Source organism: Vicia villosa, linkage group LG4 (genome assembly GCF_029867415.1).
Source record: "Vicia villosa cultivar HV-30 ecotype Madison, WI linkage group LG4, Vvil1.0, whole genome shotgun sequence".
NCBI classification, from domain to species: domain Eukaryota; kingdom Viridiplantae; phylum Streptophyta; class Magnoliopsida; order Fabales; family Fabaceae; genus Vicia; species Vicia villosa.
In genome coordinates, this window is record NC_081183.1 from 105,502,426 (window position 1) to 105,516,969 (window position 14,544).

General features: G+C 31.1%; 2 long non-coding RNA genes across 2 annotated transcripts; both read left to right on the forward strand.

Annotated features, from left to right (window-relative positions):
• The first annotated feature begins 2,402 nt into the window (after nucleotides 1–2,402).
• LOC131599424 (uncharacterized) lies at nucleotides 2,403–5,860 on the forward strand. Its single transcript, XR_009282761.1, has 3 exons — nucleotides 2,403–2,661; nucleotides 3,787–3,875; nucleotides 4,626–5,860. It is a non-coding gene; the product is annotated as an uncharacterized LOC131599424 (long non-coding RNA).
• A 2,857-nt stretch (nucleotides 5,861–8,717) lies between these two features.
• LOC131599425 (uncharacterized) lies at nucleotides 8,718–11,221 on the forward strand. The gene is made up of 3 exons (XR_009282762.1): nucleotides 8,718–8,972; nucleotides 10,098–10,186; nucleotides 10,938–11,221. It is a non-coding gene; the product is annotated as an uncharacterized LOC131599425 (long non-coding RNA).
• The last annotated feature ends 3,323 nt before the right edge of the window (nucleotides 11,222–14,544 follow it).

Here is a 14,544-nt window from a genome sequence, read left to right on the forward strand (position 1 = left end):
CATAGTTTGCATCGATTAAAACGGATGAAATGGAGTGCTATCGGATGGAATGCATTTTATCCCATTCTATCACTTTTCACCATTTTTTGTACCTCCAATTTGGATGGAATGAAAAAATTACTCTATTCCATCATGATGTATCCAAACAATGGAATGACGTATTTATTCTGTTCCACTCTATTCCGCTCTATTTCATTTCGCTCCTCTCTATTCCGCTCAGTTTTTTTTATTGAATCCAAACATAGCCAATCTTAGAGATACAATCCTAGAAATTTTTAAAATTATATTTTTGAAATTAAAAAAAAAAACTGTGAAGGTATCAAAAAAATTAAGAAAGACTTCTAAATTATTTAGACTTTGTGAAATTGAGAAACACGCGAATAGAAAATATAATTTGTTTATGAGAATTTGAGAAACTAAAGACAGTTTGATTAAGTTTAAAAATTGTTTTTTTGTTTTTAAAATTTTAAAAATGAAAAAAATTTGTTTGATAATGATGTTTTGTAACATAGTTTTTGAAAATTGTTTTCAATATTCTAGTTTCTAAAAGCAAAAACTTAAAACAGGCTAAACATGTTTCACATCTCAATTTTGAGTTTTTTTTCTTTCAAATAAACTAAGAAGATACTCGTGCTTCCGTACGGGTAAATCTATTCGATATTGAATAAATTTTATTAAGTACGTATAAATTTAAAATGTATAAATTTAAAATGAATGGTTTATTTATAAATGAAAAATGATTATATAAATTCAATTATATTAAATAATCATATAAAAAAAGAATATGTAAGATCAAGATAAAAAAATGAAATTTTAATATTTAAAAATAAAAATTGTCTCTCAATTAATAAGAATTGTTGATTAAAATGAAAAAGATATTGTGTCGATAATGATCCGTGAAATAAAAGATTTATTTGATGCGATATAAAATATATTTAAATACAAATGTAAAATGAATAATAATCATATATATTTAATTGTATTAAATAATCATAAAAAAATAATCGTCTTGATAGTGACCCGTCATAAAAATAAGAATATTATCTCTCAAATTAAAACAATAATTGATTAAAATAAAATAAATATTGGGTTGATAGTGACCCGTCAAATAACAAAATAGAAAAAACTAAATAGAACAAAATGTTTTGATTAAAATTAAAAAATAAATTATTTTTTAGGGATAATAACTAAATAGAAAAAAATTAAAATGAAAGTAAGAAAGTGTGGGAAAAAATGTGAGAGAAATTTGAAATTTTAATTAAAATAGAGAAAGTGTGTAATGATCGATTAAAATAAATTAAATATTGTTTTGATAGTGACCTGTGAGATAAATAAATATTTAATTTTATTAAAATTAAAAAATAGGTTATTAATATGTGATAATAAGTAAATGGAGAAAAATTAAAATGAAATTAAGAAAGTGTGGGAAAATAAAATGTGAAAGAAATTTGAAATTTGAAATAAGAGAGAAATGATGTGTGTTGGGGAGAAAAAGAATTGAGGTTGTCAAGTGTCCAATGATGATCGAAAGGTGAAGGTTTATTTAGCTAGTTACTAAAATATCCTAATGATAGTGTAAATTATTTTAGAAGAAAGGACATAATTGACAGTTTGGTCAATCTATTAGTATTAGTTTTATAATAGACTAGTAGAAGACTCGTCCGCACGGATACGTTCTGTAAGACCCGAAAAAGTACATTAACAATAATTAGAATTTGAGAATATTAAATAGTATTATGCTATTTTATTCTATCAATTTTTTATATAATTGTCTATAAATAACACAGTGTTATAGAGACCATGCCGAAGTGCTACCAAAACTCTATGAAAAATAGCATCATGTTCTTATAGTTTTAATTATCTATGCAAAATATTGTTATTGCGTCAAAATTTAAATAGGAGTTTTACAAACTGACCGGTTGAAGTGATTCGACACCGTGTGAATAATTTGCAGACAAAATATTTCGAGTTTTTACTTGTACCAGATTTTTTTATTAATCCATGTTGCGCATAGGTTGTGTTGGTAAGCTCGTTTTATTTTTCGACGACATTTACGGTCATAAACTTACCTGTCAAAGTCTGTTTAACTAGATATTTTTTTATTTAAGATTTTGATCATTTTCAGTCTGTTTTATTAAAGTATGTTCCGCATGGATCATTTTAATATATTTATTTTTATTTTTTAATAAAACACGCGTTCAATTGTTATTCGTTCCGGGTATTTTTGTGTGTGTATATCTCGGTTAACAATATGATATAATCTAAGTCTTTTCCTTACGTAGCATCATGGCATCACTTAAAAAAACTACTAAGCATCACTTTTGAAAGTGGTAACTAAAATATCTAGATATTTTTAGTTGTTTTATTACTATTATAATGTTTGTGAGTAGAGAGAATTAAGGGTTGAGATTTAATACACATGGATTTAGCATTTGATCAAATGGCCATAATACATTCACATTCTCTATTTAAGAAAACAATGATCAACACCTCTCACATTGTCTTTCTCCTCTTCTATGTTAACCGAACCTCCCTCCTCCACTCTTCATGTTTTTCTTCTTCTTGCATTTTACATATATACCTTGTGAGATTTGAATGATCTTTTAGAGAGTTTTAGTAGATCAATTTAAGAGATGATTAAAGAAAAGATTAAAGCTTGAGGTAACCAAATATTTTTCCTCTTTTATATTATCTTAGCTGGCCAATCTTGATGAGAGTTTTAAAAAGTTCCATAAAGAAATTACTAGTCATATATTTTGATGAAGATATTTTCTGCTTGTTACTTTAAAAATGTTGATTATGTTAATAACTTTTGTTGAAAAGAAAAGAGGAAATTAAACTTATTAGAATTGTACATATACACGTAACGACATATGTAAATAAATGATATTTAATACTCTTGCAATTTTAATTAACTAATCGTTGGATTGATTTTTTTTTGGAAAAGAAGGACTCACTGCTCTAGTTTTTGTTGAATTACTTTTATTAAATTGATTGAAAATAGTGAGTTTAATTTATAACTAAAATTTATACTTGTATGATCAAAAAGAACTAAGTTAATTCATTATCACTTAGTCCAATTTTATATAACTTATGTATAAGGATATCAAATCTGTTTTAATTTGAAACTTAAAAATAATTATTAATCTTTAGAATCAAATACTAAATATATTAATATTTTGGATCCGTTGGGTGATCATAATTTTGTTTTGTCTTTAAACTTGATTAAAGTTAAAATTGTATTGGGATGATTTAAATTCATTATTGTTTTAAAGATGGTAATATTATATTTTAAAGGATAATAACTTGTTTTTTTTATAAAAATGACTAGAGTTTATGTGTTGAGTTTTTTACAATTGAAATTTTTAGTATAAAAGGAATATAAATTTTTTTGTTTCGAAAGTTATGTGCTTTAAAGGTATAAATAATGATAATTTTGTATTAGTTTTCAATCAAATATTATTTAGCTATTTATATATTTATGGCTGTTAGACAATGATTTTATTCAAAGTATAATCAAACTATTTGATACAATGAATTGCTAAAAATAATAAATGAATTTAAATTAGTGAGTTATGAACTTCTTGCATTAATATTTAATTACTCTTTTAAGAGAAAAATCATTTTTTATTTTAAATGATATATTCTTTTTAATATAAAATGATTAGTTAGTAAAACGGTAATAAAAACCTAATTTTAATTGATTAGGTAAGTGGCCAAAATAGAGTCTTAATTATGGATGTAATTGGGTTAGGGTTAACTTAATTAAATTGTGTATTTTAAAAGGTTGAAAGTGTGAACTGGATAGACACCTCGTCGAGAGAGACATACCGTTCTCATGTAGCGTAAGTTGAATGTGTTTGACGCATGCTAAGGTAAGGGCACTTTCTAACGATATTATATATGATTGAATGCATATGTGCTGGTATGAATGATTGTATGCCCGGTTGGGGATGTGTGTTTATGCTGTGATGCTAAACTTGAGAATGTGTTTTCATATGATTTGTTGAAAATATATGAATTGACTTGTGGTTATGATTACATATGTGAAGATTATGTAAGTTCATATGATTTGTCGAATATATGAATTGACTATTGAGAAATGTTATGATGCATTTGCATATATGTGCTCATGCATATCATAGTTGCGTGTATGTCGAGAGGACTGCACCGAGTGAGGACTCTAGTAGATTGAGCCCACCTAATCCTGCGGGATTTTATTGAGTCAGTGTCAGTGGAGAATACTGCACCTTTAGTGGAAAGAGGCCACGACTCTCTGCGGAGAGGTAAAATTCCGGAATTCATGCATGTGAGGAACCCGACAGGCTGGGCGATCACAGGTGAGGAACCCGACTGGATGGGCGATCACCACTCATATAGGTCTGCATTTAGGATATGTGTGCATTGCTCTATGTGTGGAAATAAATGTTGAACTGGTTATTCATATCATGTTGTTATATCTGTCATGGTGGTTATATCTATCGTATGGTTATATCTCTCTTGTTGTTACACATATCATGTGGTTACATCCATCATGTTGTACTTGTATATGTCTATTCTTTCATGTATGCTATTTTTAGATCGTGACCCGTACTATTATTCTGTTGTGGCTAACGACCACCCAGGCTGTTAGCAATTGGGGATAGTTAAGGTATCCTGGTGTCGTGAAGACTTGCAAGATGTGAATGTCTTTGGCTAGGAGTTCAAGATCAGCTTAGGGTTTTGTTTCAGAGTGTTGTCTGTGTTTGTTTGGGAAGTTTGTTGTTAAAGCTGGATGCTTAATTTGTGTGTGTGGTTTTGACCTTTACTTGTTGTCAAATACTCTGTACGTAATTATATTCAAGTGGTCAAATATTTTATGACCTTGGGCATTGCGCTGGGCCTATTTATGGAAAAGACTTAGACCAAACAGCTCGTACTCTTTTATCATTTTTATTATTCCTAAAAGGACAGTGGTCCATATTTTGTAAGGCATTAATTTTGAAAAAAAAATACACTCGCGCTGTAAAAAATCGGGATGTTACATTGTGGTATCAGAGCTTTGGTCTAGATTTTCTTGGGGTTGTGTGTCATGTGTCCTAAGTTGATCAAGTGTCGGGTTTAGTAGGAGTAAATGTTCGGAGTCCTATGTGTTATATGTTATGTGATTTGTGTCTTGAGTCAAGCATGATATATGCTTAGGTAATCGATTATTTCTTAACTAAAGTTAATGTACCCTATAGTACTTCAGTAAGAATGATAGTTATAACCCTAGAGCATCAGTCGACTTTGGTCGATATGTGTCTCTAAATTCTTTGGAATTGTTGGTTTAGAAGGGACGAGATTGAATCAAGTAAAAATAAAAAGGTATTACTTTAGTAACTCTATATATTAGAAGTAGTGTTTATTCTTATCACTTAGAGATGTTGAGTAGGGACGAGTGGAAGTTGAGCTTAGAAAGGATTACAAGTAAGAACCTGGACTAAGGGACCTTTTGATAAAAATATTGGATGTTCATTTCGATAAGTTTGGAATGAGATAAGATGAAGGTTATTAAATATTTATTAGATGACATCTATTTGACAGTGAAGAGTAACTATGGATGTCAATTGGAAATAATTAGAATCCTCGGATAAAAATCGAGTGTCTTCTCTAGGAAGAAAATGGGTGTTGAGCGTTAAAAGTGATCAAACCAGGGAAGTTAGACAACAGTTATACTTTTGGAAGGTACCTGAAAGGTTAAAGTTAGTTTCTTATGTTAGATATGTAATTAAATGTATTAAGGAAGAATCATGTGATGATTAAAGGTAAGGTACAAAGTATTACCTGGATAAGTGATGATCTATACATAGTTTGGGAGATAGTGAGTAAAAAGGTTTATATGAGAAAAAGGTACAACTAACACCAAGATTTTAAGTGATCAGAAGAGTTGGAATGGGCAAGGGTTAAATTATTCAAGTCATGGACGACAATGTTTGGAGATTTACTAGGAATTTGGGGGAATAATTCTTTAGAGTGTTAGATCGCAGGAATTCTGTCGGTTGGTACCTTAGTAAAAGTTGGAAATGAATAAGAAAATGGATGAGTGAATAGACGTGCCAGGATTATTAGCAAGAACTTATGAGGGGAAAATTGGATTGTGTTATAAAAGAATATTAACACCTTTGGATAGTCACGATAATTAAAGATGTTATTTGCAATTGACATGATAAAGGTCACGATATGTTAGGGAAATAACTCTAGGCGGTTTGTTGCTGAAATTTTGAAGTTGTAAATTTTTAGATGATCCAAGAAGATCTAGTATAAGTATCTTTGGAGTTAAAATATCTAAAAGGTAATCATAAAGGAAGATGGAAGTTGTACACGACCAAGGAATGAGGAAGATAACTCACAATATTTATTTATATACAAGTTAATAACCACGTTGTTTAATTGGTTAAAGTTAAAAGGGATTTTAAGAAGGACTACCATGAGATACCTTAATAGAAAATGAGAAGGAGACCGAGCATTTCATCAAGGGTGTATGCTATAGATGATGAGGTCGCGTTCGGATTTAAAGAAATGATTTAAGAAGTGGTATAAGCGGAAGGAGACTAATCTCACAGTTGAAAATCTTATATCACAAGGATAATGAGTGATGTATTGGTGACTAGATAGAATTTTACATAAGATTCAGGATGGTAAAATTTGTAAGTAAAAAAAAAACATGTTGGAGAGTTTCACACGAGACTTTGGAAGTCGAGACGACGTTAATTATGATATGTCATTAATGGATAATTGAACAACAAAAGATGAGATGTTGAAACAATTAAGAGTGGTTAAGGTGACGAGCTCTTTTGAGGAAAATAAAATTTAATAGTAAGAGTAAAGAAACTCAAGAAAGTTTGGAAGAAGGGATAGGAAAACACGAAAGACGTAGTGTGCAAATAGTAGCCGCCAACGAAGAGGAACAGTTCATGTTAAAGCCTACAAGGATAAGCTAGGTAATAATTTAAAAATAAAGTAGTTGTGTTAGAGTGAAAGACAATAGTTTAAGACTGGTGTAAGCGGAATTTATGTCTTGTGGATGACATATTTTTTTCATGTTAAAGAAAATTTAGGGAGTTGCAATCACCAACCGGATGATGGGATGATATTATTAAGATTGTGATTAGGAATGAGATTCAAATGTGACATAGACAAATCACCATAACTATGAGATTAAAGGAAGAAAACTAAGGATTTATGGACGTTGTCAAAGTGATGAAGTTCTCTACGTAGAATATGACTTCACTTGGAGTTAAAAAAAATTAGATTGTACTCTTATTTATTAATGTCTACTATTTTAGAGGATACTCAATCGATGTTTCTTGCAAAGTGAGTGTAAATGAGACTAGGTATTGTGTTTTAGGCAATTGTGCCTCATCGAAGGAAATGAAGTAGAAGAAAATTGAGGAAACATTTAAGTAAACCTTGAATGGATTATTATAACCTGGTGTCTCGCGTAACTTTAAGAACAATTTACAAAGGACACTATTGTAATTAGGTAATGATGGTTTATTCCACCATCATGGTTGGCGCCTACCTATTGACAAATTAAAGAACTAATCACCCTTAATATCTTGTTGATAGTAGACGGGATCATGTTGAATGGAATAGATGACTCTTTCCTGCTTTGGTAATGTGTAAGTTAATTAGCATTTTATCATAAGGATAATCAGCCACCACTTAGTGTGAACCTAGTAGAATTAGTTATGACGTGGAGTCGAAAATGTGAATTTGAAAGTTTGAACATTTACCTAGGATCCTGGAGGACCTATCATTTGTGAATATATTCTGTTATGAATAATTTTGAGGGGTGATTTCATAGTGTAATATCTAGCCTTGTGTCTAGAGTCTGATTTAATGCGACTTTTCAGAGGATTGTGATATGTGCACGATCGTGCTAGTGATGATGTTAATAATAACTAGTTGAGTTGTTACTCTTGCCTCAAGTTTCGAGGACGAAACTTCTTTTAGGAGGGTTGTAATGTAAGACCCGAAAAAGTACATTAACAATAATTAGAATTTGAGAATATTAAATAGTATTATGCTATTTTATTCTATCAATTTTTTATATAATTGTCTATAAATAACACAGTGTTATAGAGACCATGCCGAAGTGCTACCAAAACTCTATGAAAAATAGCATCATGTTCTTATAGTTTTAATTATCTATGCAAAATATTGTTATTGCGTCAAAATTTAAATAGGAGTTTTACAAACTGACCGGTTGAAGTGATTCGACACCGTGTGAATAATTTGCAGACAAAATATTTCGAGTTTTTACTTGTACCAGATTTTTTTATTAATCCATGTTGCGCATAGGTTGTGTTGGTAAGCTCGTTTTATTTTTCGACGACATTTACGGTCATAAACTTACCTGTCAAAGTCTGTTTAACTAGATATTTTTTTATTTAAGATTTTGATCATTTTCAGTCTGTTTTATTAAAGTATGTTCCGCATGGATCATTTTAATATATTTATTTTTATTTTTTAATAAAACACGCGTTCAATTGTTATTCGTTCCGGGTATTTTTGTGTGTGTATATCTCGGTTAACAATATGATATAATCTAAGTCTTTTCCTTACGTAGCATCATGGCATCACTTAAAAAAACTACTAAGCATCACTTTTGAAAGTGGTAACTAAAATATCTAGATATTTTTAGTTGTTTTATTACTATTATAATGTTTGTGAGTAGAGAGAATTAAGGGTTGAGATTTAATACACATGGATTTAGCATTTGATCAAATGGCCATAATACATTCACATTCTCTATTTAAGAAAACAATGATCAACACCTCTCACATTGTCTTTCTCCTCTTCTATGTTAACCGAACCTCCCTCCTCCACTCTTCATGTTTTTCTTCTTCTTGCATTTTACATATATACCTTGTGAGATTTGAATGATCTTTTAGAGAGTTTTAGTAGATCAATTTAAGAGATGATTAAAGAAAAGATTAAAGCTTGAGGTAACCAAATATTTTTCCTCTTTTATATTATCTTAGCTGGCCAATCTTGATGAGAGTTTTAAAAAGTTCCATAAAGAAATTACTAGTCATATATTTTGATGAAGATATTTTCTGCTTGTTACTTTAAAAATGTTGATTATGTTAATAACTTTTGTTGAAAAGAAAAGAGGAAATTAAACTTATTAGAATTGTACATATACACGTAACGACATATGTAAATAAATGATATTTAATACTCTTGCAATTTTAATTAACTAATCGTTGGATTGATTTTTTTTTGGAAAAGAAGGACTCACTGCTCTAGTTTTTGTTGAATTACTTTTATTAAATTGATTGAAAATAGTGAGTTTAATTTATAACTAAAATTTATACTTGTATGATCAAAAAGAACTAAGTTAATTCATTATCACTTAGTCCAATTTTATATAACTTATGTATAAGGATATCAAATCTGTTTTAATTTGAAACTTAAAAATAATTATTAATCTTTAGAATCAAATACTAAATATATTAATATTTTGGATCCGTTGGGTGATCATAATTTTGTTTTGTCTTTAAACTTGATTAAAGTTAAAATTGTATTGGGATGATTTAAATTCATTATTGTTTTAAAGATGGTAATATTATATTTTAAAGGATAATAACTTGTTTTTTTTATAAAAATGACTAGAGTTTATGTGTTGAGTTTTTTACAATTGAAATTTTTAGTATAAAAGGAATATAAATTTTTTTGTTTCGAAAGTTATGTGCTTTAAAGGTATAAATAATGATAATTTTGTATTAGTTTTCAATCAAATATTATTTAGCTATTTATATATTTATGGCTGTTAGACAATGATTTTATTCAAAGTATAATCAAACTATTTGATACAATGAATTGCTAAAAATAATAAATGAATTTAAATTAGTGAGTTATGAACTTCTTGCATTAATATTTAATTACTCTTTTAAGAGAAAAATCATTTTTTATTTTAAATGATATATTCTTTTTAATATAAAATGATTAGTTAGTAAAACGGTAATAAAAACCTAATTTTAATTGATTAGGTAAGTGGCCAAAATAGAGTCTTAATTATGGATGTAATTGGGTTAGGGTTAACTTAATTAAATTGTGTATTTTAAAAGGTTGAAAGTGTGAACTGGATAGACACCTCGTCGAGAGAGACATACCGTTCTCATGTAGCGTAAGTTGAATGTGTTTGACGCATGCTAAGGTAAGGGCACTTTCTAACGATATTATATATGATTGAATGCATATGTGCTGGTATGAATGATTGTATGCCCGGTTGGGGATGTGTGTTTATGCTGTGATGCTAAACTTGAGAATGTGTTTTCATATGATTTGTTGAAAATATATGAATTGACTTGTGGTTATGATTACATATGTGAAGATTATGTAAGTTCATATGATTTGTCGAATATATGAATTGACTATTGAGAAATGTTATGATGCATTTGCATATATGTGCTCATGCATATCATAGTTGCGTGTATGTCGAGAGGACTGCACCGAGTGAGGACTCTAGTAGATTGAGCCCACCTAATCCTGCGGGATTTTATTGAGTCAGTGTCAGTGGAGAATACTGCACCTTTAGTGGAAAGAGGCCACGACTCTCTGCGGAGAGGTAAAATTCCGGAATTCATGCATGTGAGGAACCCGACAGGCTGGGCGATCACAGGTGAGGAACCCGACTGGATGGGCGATCACCACTCATATAGGTCTGCATTTAGGATATGTGTGCATTGCTCTATGTGTGGAAATAAATGTTGAACTGGTTATTCATATCATGTTGTTATATCTGTCATGGTGGTTATATCTATCGTATGGTTATATCTCTCTTGTTGTTACACATATCATGTGGTTACATCCATCATGTTGTACTTGTATATGTCTATTCTTTCATGTATGCTATTTTTAGATCGTGACCCTCTACTATTATTCTGTTGTGGCTAACGACCACCCAGGCTGTTAGCAATTGGGGATAGTTAAGGTATCCTGGTGTCGTGAAGACTTGCAAGATGTGAATGTCTTTGGCTAGGAGTTCAAGATCAGCTTAGGGTTTTGTTTCAGAGTGTTGTCTGTGTTTGTTTGGGAAGTTTGTTGTTAAAGCTGGATGCTTAATTTGTGTGTGTGGTTTTGACCTTTACTTGTTGTCAAATACTCTGTACGCAATTATATTCAAGTGGTCAAATATTTTATGACCTTGGGCATTGCGCTGGGCCTATTTATGGAAAAGACTTAGACCAAACAGCTCGTACTCTGATTTATCATTTTTATTATTCCTAAAAGGACAGTGGTCCACATTTTGTAAGGCATTAATTTTGAAAAAAAAAATACACTCGCGCTGTAAAAAGTCGGGATGTTACACGTTCATTCATAGCTTAGATCATTCGATAAGGCTTGATTGTTGATAATATATTGTAAAATCATTAATAACTGCAAATATTTAAAAATAAATATGTAGATAATAACCAGCATAATAAATCCGATATGTTTAATCACTATAAATATTTAAAAATATCACTAATAACTATAAATATTTACAAATATTTTGTTAATTAAAAGAAAAAATATATTATGGTGATAGTGATCCCTAAAAATAGTGAGTTTCATTGAGAAAACTTGTAGGAGTTGATAAAATTTACAAATATCACTCTCATTGTTTTCCTAGAAATAAAGATTTTATCTCTCAAATAAAAATAATTGTTAATTAATATAATATAGGTATTACGTTGGTAGTGACTCGTAAAATGAAAAAAATTAACTGTCTCTATAGCTATTGAATATTATGCAATTTAATAAATTAAATTATTAATTTTATTAAATTAAGAAATAGATTAATTATTATTTTTATTTATTAATAAAAATAAATAAAATTAATTAAATATATTGTAAAATCAAAATATTCAAACCCACGTTTATATAGTTATCATTAGTATTTTTTCCCTCCATTTCAATGCATAAATTGAATTACTAACAAACCTTTTAAAAGATATGGTTTTCCTCCATTTCAATGCATAGTTATGATATGGTTTTAGGTATCTGATCTGATGTCTAATTAGACCTCATGCTATGTGATTTATGTTTGATTGAATACTGTTTAGCTACTCATAACCATAACTATGGATGAAGCTGCACCTGGTCTCAAGACAATTTTTAGCTTCACTCTACCAGATCAAAAATCTGGCAAGGTAACTAGCATTATCCTTTGTTCTATTTTATAAGGTATTTTCCTCACTCTTTAATACAAGATGAGAGAGAAAGCAGTGGTCTCTCTCCCTTCTCTCTAAGCCATTTTTGGTTCTTCTTCTTCTCTTGAATTCCATGGAGTGGCAGCGAGTTCATAAGAGAGGTTTCAGGAATGCAACACCAAGGTGGGATTGTTTCCCATTCGGAGGGAGGCAGGCGGGTATTGGAGAGAAGATTTCATCTTTCTATTTTTCTGAATTTCCTGATAGTTGCAGGGAAGTGGATATATTCAAATTGTTTGTTTGTTTGAGAGAGAGGTTGTGGAGGTGGTGATACCTCCTAGGCGAAACAAATTCGGGAAGCGCTTTGGTATTGCAAGATTTAAGGAGGTGAAGGATGATAGGATTGTTAGAACAAGAATTGTTCTGATCAATTATCTTAGTTTTGATGATAACAATAATATGAATTTTGCTTAAGATAATATGGTACTCTAATCCAATGCAATTTCCTTTTCAGGAAATATATAAAGAGTATGCATAATTCAGCGCTCAGAAGCTTTGTCTCAAAGGGTTCAGCATGCAACATCAGAACATGGTCTGGCAAGACATCAGAAGATGGTCGAAGCAGAATCAGAACATGGGTCTATGGAAGCATCAGAAGAACAAGAGAACAGAAGCACTGAAGTTCTGATGGTATCACGCTCAGAAGCACTTCAAGGTCAGAAGATCAGAAGATGCTTTGCACCAAGCTGTTTGACTCTGATGATATTCAAACGTTGTATTCACAAACATCAGATCAGAAGAAAGTACAAGTGGCAAGCTACGCTGACTGACAAAAGGAACGTTAAAAGCTACTAAAGGCTACGTCAGTAGACACAGCGTGAACAAGGCTCGAGGTAGTTGACAAAAGCGTATAACATTAAATGCGATGCTGTACGGAACACGCAAAGCATTAAATGCACTCAACGGTCATCTTCTCCAACGCCTATAAATATGAAGTTCTGATGAGAAGCAAGGTTAACGATTCTGCACCAAAACAACTCATATTAAACTTGCTGAAACGCTGTTCAAATTCAAAGCTCAGAATCTTCATCTTCATCAAAGCTCACTACATTGCTGTTGTAATATATTAGTGAGATTAAGCTTAAACGTTAAGAGAAATATCACAGTTTGTGATTATAGCTTTTAAGAAGCATTTGTAATACTCTTAGAATTGATTACATTAAGTTGTAAGGAACTAGAGTGATCGTGTGGATCAGAATACTCTAGGAAGTCTTAGAGGTTATCTAAGCAGGTTGTAACTAGAGTGATCGTGTGGATCAGTATACTCTAGAAAAGTCTTAGAGGGTATCTAAGCAGTTGTTCCTGGAGTGATCAGTGTGTGATCAGAAGACTCTGGAAGACTTAGTTGCTGACTAAGTGGAGAACCATTGTAATCCGTGCGATTAGTGGATTAAATCCTCAGTTGAGGTAAATCATCTCTGCGGGGGTGGACTGGAGTAGTTTAGTTAACAACGAACCAGGATAAAAATAACTGTGCAATTTATTTTTATCTGTCAAGTTTTTTAAAGCTACACTTATTCAAACCCCCCCTTTCTAAGTGTTTTTCTATCCTTCAATTGGCATCAGAGCGCCGGTTCTAAGGTGCAAGCACTTAACCGTGTTTAGAAAAGATTCAGGAAGAGAAAAACGCTTCAGTAAAAGATGGTTGATGAAAGTGAAAAGTCTACACCTGCATCTACATTTGGCTCTGCTGAGCAATACAACGGTAACAATGGTTATACTAGACCGCCGGTATTTGATGGTGAAAACTTTGAATACTGGAAAGATAAACTGGAAAGTTACTTTCTTGGTCTAGATGGTGATCTATGGGATCTTCTGATGGATGGTTACAAACATCCAGTGAATGCCAGAGGCGTAAAGCTGACAAGGCAAGAAATGAATGATGATCAGAAAAAGCTTTTCAGGAATCATCATAAATGCAGAACTGTTTTGCTGAATGCTATCTCTCATGCTGAGTATGAGAAGATATCTAACAGGGAAACGGCCTATGACATATATGAGTCCTTGAAAATGACTCATGAAGGAAATGCTCAAGTCAAGGAGACTAAAGCTCTAGCTTTAATCCAGAAGTATGAAGCCTTCAAGATGGAGGATGATGAAGACATTGAAAAGATGTTTTCAAGATTTCAAACTCTTACTGCTGGATTGAGAGTTCTTGACAAGGGATACACCAAGGCTGATCACGTAAAGAAGATCATCAGAAGCTTACCCAGAAGACGGGGTCCTATGGTGACTGCATTCAAGATCGCAAAGAATCTGAATGAAGTTTCTCTGGAAGAGCTTATCAGTGCCTTGAGAAGTCATGAAATAGAGCTGGACG